The sequence below is a fragment of the Peromyscus leucopus genome, chromosome 20 (assembly GCF_004664715.2).
Source record: "Peromyscus leucopus breed LL Stock chromosome 20, UCI_PerLeu_2.1, whole genome shotgun sequence".
Taxonomy (NCBI): Eukaryota; Metazoa; Chordata; class Mammalia; order Rodentia; family Cricetidae; genus Peromyscus; species Peromyscus leucopus.
The window spans coordinates 41,073,800-41,089,313 of record NC_051080.1 but is presented as its reverse complement, the minus strand read 5'-3'; the positions used below and the strand labels follow the sequence as shown (position 1 = coordinate 41,089,313).

Here is a 15,514-nt window from a genome sequence, read left to right as displayed (position 1 = left end):
GAGCTTGAAGGCGAGAACTCTCATTGAAGGCACCACACACTTCAGACATAGGATTTGTAGGAATTGAGTTGGAACTGATCTGGAAGTCTCTTCCCTAAGAACTTGCTATCTATCAGAAAGTCGTGTGCAAGATCCCAAAGGAGAAAAGCAATCAATAGTCCTACCCAGCTGTAAAACCTACAAACTACAAATTATCAGCTTGCCAAGACATCACCAGTAGTGCAACAACAGCACTTTTATCTTGGGTACAACTAATAGCTGTCTAACTGGACTTAAAACCCACTCAATAGGAGGGAATAATTCATACCCAGAATGGAAAATATAACTACCTACCCATGGCTGGAGAGGCTGTATAACTTAAAGGGGAACATTCTACTTCAATTTTCGAGCAATATAGTTTCTAACTATATTCTAAATACTTATCCTAGTACCCAGAGATAAGTGTAGTTCATAGTGTACCCCCATCAAAGAAGCTTCTTTTTTTGCAGCAGATAGAATCTATTACAGAAATCCACAACCAAGCAAAATGCAAAAAATAAGTGTATGTGGGGTGCTCAGCTCCACTTGGTACATCTACAATCCAATCCCCATATTTACACTGCAGAAAAGGGTGGGGTGGGGTGGGAAGATTGTAAGAGCCAGAGGACTAGAAGTCTGCTGCCAAATGGTCTCTTCCAGGCATGCTAGGGATGCTGATCCCATGAAGTCTGAACAATATGGTTGCCTAAACAAGACCTACCTAATGATACCACCAGCTGACATGCCAAAGTGCATGGGTGAAAGTTCCCAAGGTGCACACCCCGTATAAATAGCTATAGGCAATCAAAGGCTGTAAAAAAGAGAAGAATCAGGGTTTTTTAGGGACAAGTTCTCTGATAGGTTATACATCCCCAGAAGTTCAGCCCTACACACATGCACACAAGTAACACTAAATGTATGTAGTTGGTCTGTGTGTGTGTGTGCGTGCATGCGTGCGTGTGTGTGTGTGTGTGTGTGTGTGTGTGTGTGTGTGTGTGTGTGTTGTATGTGTGTAAGACAATAATTATAGGAAAAAGAGGTTATGAATTTGAGAAAGAGTGAAGGAACATGGGAGGAGTTAAGAGATAGAAAAGAGTAGAAATGATGTAAATATAGTACCCAATTTTGAAAGTCTAAAAAAATTAAATATTTAAATAAAAAACAAGGCAGTCATATGCCACATAATATTCTTGCAATGGCAAAGGTCATAGCTAGTGGTGGTTTCATAAGGTGTGATACAGCTAAAAAACTCTTCCTGTAACCATTTTAATGTCATAGCCTAGTCATATGTCTATGACAATGAAAATACAAGGAACCAACTGCACTGTTAGTTGCCTAAAAATAAAGCATATAAATATGCACAGTGCATAATGACTACTGCAATGGCAAATAAAATAAAGGCAGGGAATTTTTGTCCTCTAGAACCATAGAAGAACAAAGTTGTGTTGTTAAAAGCCTTTATATTTGTGGTGATTCACTACAACGGTGACAGGAATCTGACACAGTCAGACATCGCCAGATATGAGAACACATTGTATCTGTCACCCTTGCTATAGCTAGGCATGGTGCTGGTTGCTCTTTGTGGTCCAACTGGCCTAATTCTCCCAGCCACTTCTTGGAGAAACTACTTTTAATCTTTCCATTGTATAAATGGGGAAACTGGGATTAAGAGATAAGAAACTCCTAACAATGAGCTAATACCTGTATTTAGGCCTTTGGTACCCTAAACCATGCTCCTTATCCAAACACTGAACTATACATCCTCAAAACTGTCCTGAAAGGGAGGGGAGTAAAGGCCACTCATCGCAGTGATGCTCACCCTCAGTAATGTGGTGAATAAACAGAACTGTGCACAACACCCTACTGAGCACAAGTCTCTTTGGCTCTCACCTTTTTAATCTCACAGAATCTCTTCCCTGTTCTCCATGTTTCTAGAAAAGGGAAGATTAACCCAGACAGAACAGTTAGATGGAGAAAAGTTGGTAATTGGTTTTTGATGTTAATATCTTATCCTCTGTCTTCTACAGAATTGAGCTCTCTGGCAAAACACCCCCTGCAGCTTTCTTTGAAATCAGAAATGGGTTTGCAGCCCTAGAAAGAAATATACTCCTTTTACTTTTTTTTTTTCATTTTAAGTGTATTTTCATTTTTAAAACAAAGAAAAAGCTCAAGAGAGTGCATCATTTTTAAGGGAAACATGACATACAGTTAGATTGTGCCTCTCTAATTATGCTATACTACATACTTTGCGAGAGAGGCCAAATACAGTTTATATACTTATTTATCCCTCTAGGATGGGCACATAAGAATGGGGGGGGGTTTAACAGTCAAATGAATAAGTAATGAAATAACAAAGGGCCAAATGATCAAGGAAAGCAGTATACGAGAAAGGAGGCTAACATCTACATTTATTTATTATTGATTTATTTATCATCTTCACTTGTATATTGATGTTATTAAGAATAAGGGTGTGGTTTTTTTTATCTGAGACTTTGTAAATCTACCCTTTACTCCAAGATAGGGTGGAGGTTTCATTTTGTCTGTACCAATACTGACCTATTGGTATTCATAGCATAGATAGAGCTCTCTAAACTTATAAAGACTTAATGCTCCAATCAAGACTCAGTTTGAAAGAATCTGTGATCAATTGGTTATGTCTGCTTTGATGCAGAATAAGGGAGCTGTAAGAGTCCTGTATATGGCTAAAATTTTCTATACAATTGATTAACTATCTGTGTAACATATTGCTCACCTTTGTTTTCAGACAATGCTATCATCTACAGAGCTATCTCCATGAATATGCAATTTCTACCTCTGCCTCTTTAGAATTTTCCTTAACATTTAAACATCAAATTATACTCTATGGTTTCAGAGATACCAAGAAACAATGACTTTAATTTGAGACAATAGTTGAATCAATGCTCACTGGATTCTCCAAAGATGAGGAGTATTACATATGCCAAGAATCATTAACAGCAAGAATGTTCTTTGTTACATTCCTTAACAAGTATGGTTAAGTATAAACCAAATTCCTTTGCTGACTCAATGAATGAATAATCTTTACCTCCTATAAAAATTTAAATTAATCACATAAATTTAACAGTAAATGATTTTTAATATTTATTCATAATCTTAAAATAATTTTCTCATTTCTATTTGGAAATCACTAAGTTAAACAATCACTCAGTAGCTTTCATTTTTCACCAATTTCTTTCTAGGTATACACCTTGGAGTCATTCTATAAACTATTTTCTCACTATATGAAAACTACTAGAATCAAAGACCAACAACAACATGGTAATTATCAATAATAACAGTAATAATGCCATCTTTTAAATAACTCTTTGTTGATAAGTTTTTAACCTATAATGCCTTTCTTTTTATTCCATTCATGCAGTATACACACACACACACACACACACTTTCCAAATTATAGATCTGAAACCAGGATGAGGGAGTGGCTTATCCAGCTGTTGCATACATGGAAGAACTAGGACACAGGCCTAGATGGTGTTTCCAAGTTTATTTCCCAAACTTGGCTCTTGTTCCAACATCTGACTACTTTGGTTTGAGCTGAGCTTCCTTTTCTACTCCACCACGCACATTCCATTCTGCATGATTTCTACTCTTTTCTCTTTGTGTGGTTTGACTGCTCCTTTGTCCTCTGTAACCCTCTATAGTTCTGATCACTTTCACCATTTTTCAAGTCCTCATTATATTGATGAATATTTCTTTTCTTGTAGCTTCAATACAGAATTATTCGTCACATGCTACATGAGCTCTACTCATTCTGCCATTAATATTTGAGGACTCTAGCAATCATTTGCAGGTTCTACTCAAGGAACTAGTGGTTCATTAGTGAATAAGGCTTCCTCTGCTGGAACTTATGTTTCTGTTGGAGTCTCACTTCTAGCATACATTTCTATTTTTTAATCTCCATGACAACAGCAACAATGCTTGAGTTTACTATGCCTATGAAGGAACAATATAATTTTACTGCTGTGCAGCTCATTACAGAATCACTAGTGTCTGTCTTCCTGGTATGGGTATAGAACTATCTGATATCAGAGACGATAGAAGTAAACATAGTGGAAACACAAGCTAATGTATTTTATGGCACCTCTGGGAGGAGTTTATAAGGGAATTCTAAGGAGAAACTGCCTAGAGGTTGGTTTCCTATGTAGGGGAAAGTAAGATCCAAAATACATATTTCTTAGAAATATGTGTTGGGTACATTTTAAGAGATTTTGAATTGGACAGCTGCAGAAAGTGCTGACTAAGGAAAGATTGGGTAAACTTGGGAAGACTTCTGAAACTTCAGCTGTCTCTACCAATTTATTATGAGTCTATTTAACATCTGAAAAAAAGCCTTTGAACCTTCAAAATAATCAGAATAAGTAGGCTAATGAAAGGAATAAAGGCTTTGATGAAGGCAATGATATGTGCTCACCAAATTTTTTTCCTCTTCTCCTGACTAGACAGGAAGACAGCACTTCCTGATTGTCTTGCATAGAGCCATGTGATAAGTTCTGCCAATGGAATTTGGGCAGGGCATGCTATTCCAAGACCTGGGTCTGAAAACTTGGCAAACATCCATCTTCCATGGATGGTGCAGTGGCCAGTGGAGAACTTCCAAGCTCTAAGGCCTTTAAGGCCCAGAAAGGCCAGTTAGATGGGAGAGTCTGAGTAACTGGATAACTGTACATTACACCACATCTCCTCCAAGAGCACAACCATAGGCTGGTTCCTATTGGAATGTGATATAACCATGAACTAAATGTTTATTGTAAGTTAAAGATATAGGGCCATTCATAGTAGTTTTGTCCTATTTATTTGTGCCTTGAATTCTCTCATTTCTAATGGTATGTAGGACCAGAAAATAGGGAATACTACTGTATGTGTATTTGTAATGCATATGTTAAATCAAATATATAATTATTAAGTAATTTTTATATGCAAAATATCAAGACTAGCACTAGGTATTTAAAAAACTATTATCTGAATATTTTTAACACAAGAGATTCTAAAGTTGACATGTCCATGAATAAGCCATGTTAGAGTTGGCTATTACTAACTTCATTACTCATGGTCATTACTCATTTTCCTTTAGTAAATGTACCTGTTCAATATATATCTGCTTTACTCAAAAGTAGTAAATGGATAGACTTAGCAAGTAATTGTCATCATCTGATAAGCAGGGTAAAATTTGCAGAGCTGATTTCTGGGTAGGAGTGGCCCAACTCTGTAGTTTGAGAAAAGACTAATAATAATTTAGTAGTCTTGGCAGCAAGAACCATACTGTGTACAGATGTAAAGCTCCAGGATATCACAACTCTTTCCTGTGTTGGTAAGTCATTGTCCAAGACCTAACTCATGTGTCACAGGAGTGAGTGTGGCTGAAGGACATCAATTAGCATGGAAGGTACTGAATTTCAGGAGGAAAGCCTATGTCAGCTTGAAGTTTTGGGTATGTTATTTTTATAATCCACAGACCCTTATAAAGTAGCAACTATGAGATAGAATTATGAGTGGGCAGGGAGGTTAGCCAAAGGCTCTTACTCTTGCTTTATCTTTTGGCATAAATCAAAATCCTAAGAGAATGCTGCCATCCCTGCCACTACCCCTGGGATCCTGATGTGTTTTTCCCTACACATACCCAGCTGCTCACTGCTCGGGCACAGGGCAAACACTGCCTACTCCAAACTAATTTCCTGGGTTTTCCTCCTCCAGGTCATACTCTCTCTTTTTACTTTTCACTACATCTGTATGTTTTATCACTTATAATATTTGCCTAGCTATTTAAATATGTTCATATTTTACTTCTTTTTATAATTGTTGGGACAACTGTGTTTTGGAATCATGGGATTCCAAGAGAACAGAAGCAAGCTTATGAATATTGGGAATTGTTCTTCCAGGTTGTCTCTCACCAAAAAATGGGGCTAAAGTTAGTATCAGGACACAAATAATATTTTCTCTTTTGTTTTTTTGGTCTCTAGAGTACCATTCCATGCATGCCTGGCTCTACAACATAAACTATTGGCCAAGGTCCTTACCTCTCTCAGCTTTAGTTTATTCTCACATTAAATGAGATTAGTAATAAGATTATAATAGGAAATATTTAGAAAGATCCTAGCACACATTTCAACAAATGGGGTTATTATCATCACCATTATCATTACCGCTATCCCCCACCACCACTATCATTCCATTTTAAAATTGCAGAGGATTTTGGTCATTTTAAACAGAAATTAAAAACTCAAATGTCTTTACAAACTAGAAAAGCAATCTGAAAATAGTAAAATATGAAGGGAAGTAGCCAGTCACAACACTGTATGATGAACGCTGTTGTAAGATTACTAAGAAGACACAGAGTGGAGATCTGAAACACTAACAGAAATAGCAGCAAGAGCGTGTTACTAATACTAAGAGATGTAAATGTTAAGACATGGTCAGCTGAGAATATAAAGATAATGAGAAGTTAGCTAAGAGGACCAGAGAAGAAGACTGATAGCAGTAGAGGGGTCAGAAGAGAAAATGAGTGTAATGTATACTATATTGGTAAACTGCCATATACAGTTTAAGCTCACCAAGAAGCTGACTCTGAAAGATGGATTGCCTCCTCCCATTTCAGACCCAAATGTGCTTGTCTCAAAAGTGTTCTCAAAGGTCTTTTGTCTGGGGATGATCTAGTACCCCTCCCCCAACTCTGTGACAAGGAGAGAAGAGAACAGCCAAAGAGCCCAAGTAAAACCATAGTGCCCTTGAGAATGGCTACAAAGTAAACTGTTTCATATTGAAGCTGTTATTGTCCACATTATGATACAAGAGTGTCTGCAGAGAAAAAGAGAAGCCAGTAGTTCAGCCATGGCAAGTTCATCCACAGATAGAAAGCTCAAACTAGGAACTCCAACTGAATGCCTCAACTGTCCCAGTTGGTTCCTTCTGGAAGTCAAGAGCCACCAGAATGGTGGTATTACCCTTGGTGTGATTTGTTCTTTTACTCAGAAGGCTCACCTAGGGAAAACTGTTCAGCTTAGGACTCTCTCAGTCAGGAATTTCAGCTGAATTCTGTAACAGGGCATCCCCAGCCAATTTCTACTAGATGTTTTGAACAGCTGATTTAATGTTCTTTTGCTGTCTGTCTTCCTGCCTATCTTTCCTATCTATCTATCTATCTATCTATCTATCTATCTATCTATCTATCTATCATCTATCTATGCCTATCTATCTATTCATACATACATACATCCCACCCTTCATATTAGTTCTTTTGCTTTAGCTTGGGTGGTTACATACATAATAAACTCACTCATTCAGAATCAAAACATGGCTACCATAGATTACTCTCCAGCCCATACGGAACAATGAAGAACTATGAAATAAGTTGACATCCTTAAGGAACTTGTATTGTGGGGCTGGAGAGATGATTCCATGGTTAAGAGCACTGGCCTCTCCTACAGAGAACCCAAGTTTTATTCCTGGCATCCTCACGGTAGCTCACAATCATCTGTAACTCCAGGACCAGAGGATTCAATACTCTATTCTGGCCTCCTTGAGCACCAAGCACACACAAGGCATACATATAAAACACCCAGACACATAAAATAATGTAAAATAAAAACTATAAAGTAAGATGGTATAGCAAAAGTGAAGTCCAAGTGGAAAGCAAGTAGTGAGCAGGCTGGGGATCTGGCAGTGTCAGGTTTTGAAGAATTGTATACGCCATGTTTATGAGCTTGCCTAGAAAGCAATTGGAAGCCACATTTTAAGAGAATAACCAAAGCACTGCAGTGAAGATAAGTTCTGAGTGGTTTCACTAAGGCAACAGCATGGCGAGTAGAGTCGAGTCTACATTTCTGGGGCAGAATTGGCATGTTGTAGGAATTTATTGAATGGAGAAGGTGAGTGAGGAGAAGAGCTTGTGTGGGTTGGAGTAAAGTAAGATTAAAAGAACATGATGAATTTAAGCACTTTTAGGACATCCAAGTGGTCAGTATCAGCTATATATATCCCCCAGAGATACAAAATTTAGAATCTATAGGAAACTTCCAGAAATAGAAGGTGAACAAGAGTTTAAAGGTGATATCTGTGGTTATATATTGTGTACCCTAATAAACTTATCTGGGGATCAGAGGACAGAGCCAGGCACTAGATTAGACATAGAGGCCAGACAGTGGTGACACACACCCTTAATCCTATCCCTTGGGAGGCAGAGATCTGTCTGAATCTCTGAGTTCAAGGCCACACTGGAAACACAGCCAGGCAGTGGTGGCATACACCTTTAATCCCAGTACTGGGAAGCACGCACGCCTTTAATCCCAGGAAGTGATGTTAGGGCAGACAAAGGTATATAAGACATGAGGAAATAGGAACACTCGTTCTTGAGGCTGAGGATTTCGTAGAGGTAAGAACATGACTGGCTTGTTCTGTTTCTGTGATCTTTCAGCTGTCACTCCAATATCTGACTCCAGGGTTTTTATTAATAAGACTGTTACAGATAACTATTAACCCTTTGTGGTTGTGGTAGTTTGAATGTAATTGATCCCCATGAGCTCATAGGGAGTGATATTATTAGGAGGTGTGGCTTTGTTGGAGTGGGTATGGCCTTGTTAGAGGAAGTGTGCCACTGTGGGGACCAACTTTGAGGTTTCCTATGCTCAGGATATTGTCCAATGTCTCAGCCAACTTCCTGTTGCACGTAAGATGTAGGACTATTAGCTATTCTTCCAGCACCACATCTCCCTGAATGCTGCCATGCTTCCTGTGATGATGATAATGGACTGAACCTCTGAACTGTAGCTGCCACTTCAATTAAATGTTTTCCTTTATAAGAGTTGCTGTGGTCATGGTGTCTCTTCACGGTAATAGAAACCCTAACTAAGAGAGTGATAGAGTATAAGGAGAGGAATCTAAAAAGTATTCTAAATCTAAAAAAGGAAGAAGGAGATGCAAAACTCAGAAAGAGGAATTTTTAAAGAAGTAGAGATGTTCCTTCCCTTATGATGGGGATTATGTCTCAACCAACCCAATGTAAGTAGAAAATTCCCTATGCTGAAAATGCCCTGAACCCATCTAACCTATTGAACCTTGTATTTTAGCAACACAGAACATTGTAGAGTACCATGATATTGATGCTAAGAGAGTCCTACTTCTGCCCAGCAGAAGTATCAGGACCAGACATCATTACCTGGAGAAAAGGTCAAAATTCTAAGTGCAGTTTCTACTAAATTCCTAAAAATTGTAAGTCAAATTATTATCAAAATAATCTTTCAAAAGGCTCAAGTAAGGAAAAGGGCTAGAGTGGATTCATCTGAGTTGGCCCAGAAGAAGACTTTTAGATTTCTGGGATATTTTGAGCACTTAGAATCTTGTGAGGCTGCTCCATGTAGAATCTAGGCTACTGGGAGAGGAAAGATGAGGGGGAGGAGGGATGAGGGAGAGGAAGAAAGGTTTTGTTGCAAAGAAAAGAAAGTCCTTTAGTCAAGTAAAAGTGTGTACATATTTTTAATATGAAAGTCCTGAAGTTTTTTATTTTGATGGAATACTTTAGTCAAAATAAAATTGAATACATAAGATAGAAATAATTGCCAGATTGACATGCATGAGGCTGTGAAGGGACAGAACCCATAGCACAGCACAGGATAAAAACAAGGATACAAATCCTGCTATAACTGAGAGGAAGAGTGGAAAGAGATGGGAGACTATATGGTCATTTCCGGAGCCTGGGGGGTGGGGTGGGTGGAGAGCAAGAGACTAACCCTAGTAATGAGTAACAGTAGGCAAGGCACTGATTGTCACTTAGAGTGGGGCGTGAGGCTTCACTGAGGGCCAGGTTTAAGACTAAAGGCCAGGATTTCACATAGGCACCAAGTGGGTGTATGTCTGTGACCTATCCAAGAAGCTCCCAGCTAACTCAAATGTATGGGGCCAAGGCAGCAGATGAGTGAATTGGCCCAAGCTGTTTGACCTCCGAGGAAAAAGCACATGTCGTGATGTGTTTAATGATTTCCTTAGTCTGAGGTTTCATTATGAGTTTGGACAATTTGCAACCCTGCAAATCATATGAGATATCCCTGATGCTATGTTGAATGCTAATCCATCTAGCTAGACATTGCAACTTGCAAGGGAATTGGAGCCTTTAAACTCAATTCTCTCTTGACACTTGAGAAATGACTGGAGAACAATGTGTCCAATTCTTAGTCCTTGGAGAGTCAAACACAAAAGTGTTTTATAAGAGTGATCTGAGAAGAATTTTGTTCTTATAATACTTATTCTCAAAGCAGAAAACAAAAAAGCAAGGGGATTTGCACTTAACCTTGACAGGGGAGGAGCTTGTGAAGGACATTCTCCCCTCTGGTTTTTGATACCTCTGACGGCATGGAATTCCATGGTGAACACCTAATGGGCACTCCAAAACAGACTGTAGCATTTCCATTATGACTCCCAGTAGTTCAGAGACTGTGGCTACTAGCAATGACAAATGTTAGATGTAAAGCAGGAGGTGAAGGGTCGTGGTTCTCCATAGAGGCCTAGACCTTACAAAGAACAATGAAAGCAAGGAGTGGGGGCTTCCTGTCCTTCTTTCCCTGGTGATTGCAATAATTAATCCTCTTTGTCATTGTGATTGGATTTGGAGTCATCTAAGAGACAGCTTCTGGTCATGTCTGTACGGTGTCTCTAGAGAGGTTTAGCTGAGAAAGAAAGACCCACCCTGAATGTTAGCAGCACCATTTCTGGGGCTGGGTTACAACGCTGAATAAAAACAAAAAAGTATCAGCATTTAACGCTCTGCTTAATAGACACAATGTGTCAAGCCACCTCATGGTTCTGTTTTCATCTCTTTCAGGCCACAGTAGACTTTGTCCCTCAAATTGTAATAAAAATAAACCTTCATTTTGAAGTTTTGCTCAATATTTTTTCAGAGTAATAACTAAAGTAATTAATACATAGACACCAAGCCCAAGTTCAGTCTTCACTGTTGTCTGTGATTTAACTGTGCCTTCCCTACACCTTTGGAGGAAGGTTCTCTACTGGGTAGTACTGCAGATAGACCTTTTTGGAAAAGAATGACCCGCTAATACCCTGGCTCAATTCTGTGTTTGTATGAAAGTGAATACTTGAGGCCTTTAAACCTTATGGCTCTGAGGGTAACCACAGCTGACAGCAGTTCAAGGAACTTGGTGTTAAAATTCTGTGGCACAGTTTCCTGCTGGAATTTACATTGTGCATATTTTGTCCCCCATAGTTGTAAGGCAAGGAAATCCTTCTGGAATATTAGCTGCTATTTACCATGATTTTAGCAGTCCATAATTTCAGTACTGAGGAGTAAACAAGTACAATTGGTACACAGCACCCGAATACATAAAACATAAACAAATAATTAAATGATAGGAACCATGGGCTTTGTTGAGTTGTAGAAATATCCAGGATAATTACAGCTTCTCTAGGAAGTTCAAGTGAGTCTCTCTCTGTCTCTGTCTATCTGTCTGTCTGTCTCTCTGACAGACACACACATGAATACACACATATGAACATATACCATGAAAACACACACACACACACACACACACACAGAGAGAGAGAGAGAGAGAGAGAGAGAGAGAGAGAGAGAGAGAGAGAGAGAGAGAGAGAGAATTGTTCCATTGACTTAATGCTTCCAGAGAAAAGATTCTTTACTCTTACGATTTCTAAGTCTCCAGATATTCCAAGCCCATACATTTCTAAATGCTCAATTGATTTGAGATCAGGTCAATTGAGCATAAATGAAAAAATGCTGAAAATCAGTTTAAAAATATAGCACTTGTAAGAAGAATCTGAGATATGTTCCATGAAAATGTCATACTATTCTACAACTGATTTTATACTACCAAGAAAGTTGATAGGAGGACAAAGTGAAAGAAGAGAAGAGAAGAAGAGAAAGGGGGAGCAGAAAGAGGAAGAGAAGGAGGGATGAGGATGGGAGGAAGGAGGAAGAGGAAGAGAAGGGGAGGATGAAGATGGGAGGAAGGAGGAAGAGGAAGAGAAGGGGAGGATGAAGATGGGAAGAAGGAGGAAGAGGAAGAGAAGGGGAGGATGAAGATGGGAAGAAGGAGGAAGAGGGGGACATGGAGTAGGAAGAGGAGGTGGAAGCAGCAATAGTAGCTCCTTGTACTTGGGAACTGGCTGGATATTTCCAGGAAGGTAAAGGTATTGATAAAGAAGTCCTAATGGACTCCTAAGTTACCTCCTGGAATATTAGCATCAGACTAGGTCATTTTGCCTTTGTGACACATTGGGTCAAAACAATACACTTTATAATGCCATCTAAGCTCAGAAAAAGAGACAAGACCACTGTGCAAACCTCCAAATACCAAACACTCCACACTCCCTTCCTGGGTGATATGATTGACCATTGCTTCTTTACCAATTCCAGGGTAAGTCTCCACTGGACCTGTTCTCCCAAGCTACAAATTATTAAGATACTCAAAAGTGGGATTGCCTCCACTTCCTGAGAGCACAGTTTTAAATGAACATCCCTGGAGTCTTGCCAACCCCCTAACCTAGCACAAACTTAAATTTCTAGATCCTTCTTGGCACCCTTTCACTGAGACACCCCAGAACCCTCTATGGTGGGTGTTCTTGTTCATAGCAGCAGTCACAAGCCCACTGTGTTCAACTGCAGGGTTTTTCTGGTCTCAGACACACAGAGCTGCAGAGTCTGGGTCTCTGGGCACCATTTTGAAATGATGGTGTCCTATGGGGCTGGGGGGAAGGTGAGGTGAGTAAAACTGAGTGAGAACTCTTCAGTGACGGTGGGAAGGATGCTTCATGTATAAATTCTAATCCCAAAGGACAATGCAGGAGCTCCCTGCTGTTCCACACCTTTTCCTCTCTTGTCTGTGGTTTCATTGCAGGCACCCACACTGAGTTACTCACTGCTGGGAAGGGGGTGGCTGTGGAACTTGACTTTTATCCCACACAATATCCTAGGCTAGTTTGGCAGCTGGTTGCTACTCTCATCCAGTAAAATATGATTGACTTCTTAGGTTCTGAGTGTGGGAATTGTAAGACTTCCAAAGATACCCAGTAGAGGGTGGTTGAAAGAACATGACCTTTAATCTGGCATCTCTACATCTTTGTAGAAATAAACTGAACTCAATGAAGACAAAATAGAGAGTTAATAGGGAGTGTCTCCAAGGAAGTGGTTTTACAAACCATCTAACACAGAGAGAAATTCTTATAAAACATGAATAAATGCCTAGCTTTCTACTGGCATTTGGCTTCTATAAATATATTATTTATATAACTACATCCCCATGGAGAAACTAGCTTATTTTGCAAGTTGTGCCCCCACATTGGTCAGAACTTTGGCATGATGTGGTAGGAGGTAGAGATGATTATCTCACTGGAAACACGAGTTGTAATAAGTCCCACAATGTGGTTGGAGCATTAGCAACAGGTCCTGGAACACACCCAGGTCTCCCTACTCCATAGCACTCTCAGCATTCCCCAAGTGGTTATTCTCTTGAAGCAGCCTCATTTGTTATTCTTCTGATTTTGGATCTTGATAGTATTAGCAAATGTGGGATAACACTGCCTAGATCGTGCAATTCTCAAGTGTCTACAATAAGTAGTTTCTGCAGTGAAAAATTAATAAGGACCCAGAGCCCATTCTGTTCATCAAAGGATGGTTTGCCAATTCAAGCATCGTGTGTGTGTTTGTGTGCGCGCACACACACAAGTCTTTGTTCCTGTGCATGTGTATGAAGACTAGAGCACACGGTGTCACTGTGAGATGTCTTCCTAGCTCACTCTTCATCTTACATATTTAGCAGGGTCTCTCACTGGAACAATTTAGCTGGTTAAGCCTGCTCTGTCTCTGCCTCGCACGTACTGACCAGGATTTTAAATTGGCACTATGTCCACATGGCATTTATGATATAGTTTCAAACTCAGATCCTTACATTTGCATAGGAAGCACTTTATCTGCAGAGACATCTCCCAGTCCTGGTTCTCTGCATCTTTCCTGTCAGGGGAATGCAGAAGTTCTGAGCCCCAGCCCAGACTTATTATGTTAATATCTAGGGAATGGGACTCAGGAATCTGCCCTTCTAATAAGCTTTATCTGAGATACTTAACTAAGCTGTTTGGAATATGACTATTCCAAGGGTAGGTGAGTGTTTTCAAAAACTCATTGATAGCTGAAGAAGACACCAAAAATCCCCATTCTATCTAATGTAGAAATCAAAACCCCAAGGGGTAGTGTCTGTGACAAATATTTAAATATGGAGTACCTAGTCAAAATTTCAGAAGGAGCCTGCTTAGTTTTCAATGATTACAAAATAAACAGATCTCAACAAGAAAGAGATATTTTCTTTTCCACATTTTTTTGTAACAAGGTTGTGCCTTTCGTGTCCACAAGAGAGAAAACCCTATGTATTGGCTACAGATGAAAAAGAGTTCACAGATTAATGTGAGCAGAATGGGTGATCTCCAGTCTGTTCTCTATTGAGGGCAGACTATGGAATATGCCACACTCCTTAGAATTGCTTCTAGGCTCTGACAAGACCCAGGAGGGGTAAATTGAAGTTGGGGGTGGGCACGGCAATTTTCTTTTCTTTTCTTGTTTTTTTGAGACAGGGTTTCTCTGTGTAACAGCCCTGGCTGTCTTGAAACTGTCTTTGTAGACCAGGCTAGCCTCAAACCCACAGAGATCCAGCAGCCTCTGTCTCCCGAGTGCTGGGATTAAAGGTGTGCACTGCTGCCTGGCTGGATCAATTTCCTTAATAACCACGGCTGCCAAGGCACTTAGGCATGGTGATATTACCAGTTGGGTAGATTTTTATATGGAAGTTATTCCAAGCATGATCTGGACTTCACATTTTATAGCTAAGCCACAGTCATTTTTTCTACATAGTTGTTTTAGTTGAGCTGTTCTGTTAAAATACCTATGGCTAAAATTATTAAAGGCAGATTAAAAATGCTACAAATCATCTATTATCTCAGTCATATTAAAAAAAATCCACGCCACAGGTTCTGACTGCAAAGTCTCTTACAAACTCACAAAGGCCATGTGAGAGAAGAGAGAGCCTGCACCCCAGACCTCTAGAGGCCGGGCCGTGCTAGCACTTCAGTCTCAATTATTCTCATTTTCACCATTGAAGCAGGTCAATTTCAGTCTTTCAACAATTGCACAGCATCTGAAAACTCACAGAGAAATCACAAACACACTGTTTTTTCAAAGCTCTTTTAGGTTATGTGGTCTATAATAAGGTAAGCAATTTGTGTAAATTTCTTCACAGAAAAGCCTCATTAGGGACTTGACTGTGGGACATCCAGCCGAACAGCATGAGCCAAGTGAAGCAAGAGAGCCATTTCCTGAGTGGCCACCTTGAGCACAGATGCTTGAAATCTGCTACGGGTGCGTAAATCAAGGCAAACAGCTATTTATACAATTAAAACTCTATTGATCCAAGAGGAAACATTTACATTTTTACTACATTATCAGCTTGGCAAT

The 15,514-nt window shown here is 39.6% G+C and overlaps 1 protein-coding gene and 1 long non-coding RNA gene across 7 annotated transcripts in view; one reads left to right on the top strand and one right to left on the bottom strand.

Moving 5' to 3' along the window:
* The window catches only part of Cpq (carboxypeptidase Q), a 434,594-nt gene that overhangs the window by 38,847 nt on the left and 380,233 nt on the right, over nt 1–15,514 (bottom strand). The window lies entirely within an intron of this gene.
* The window catches only part of LOC114709793, a 171,144-nt gene that overhangs the window by 9,183 nt on the left and 146,447 nt on the right, over nt 1–15,514 (top strand). For all 5 annotated transcript variants that reach the window (XR_005089658.1, XR_005089657.1, XR_005089660.1 and 2 more), the window contains 2 exons: nt 3,237–3,315; nt 15,300–15,418. This is a non-coding gene — a long non-coding RNA (uncharacterized LOC114709793). The remainder of the gene's footprint in view (nt 1–3,236; nt 3,316–15,299; nt 15,419–15,514) is intronic.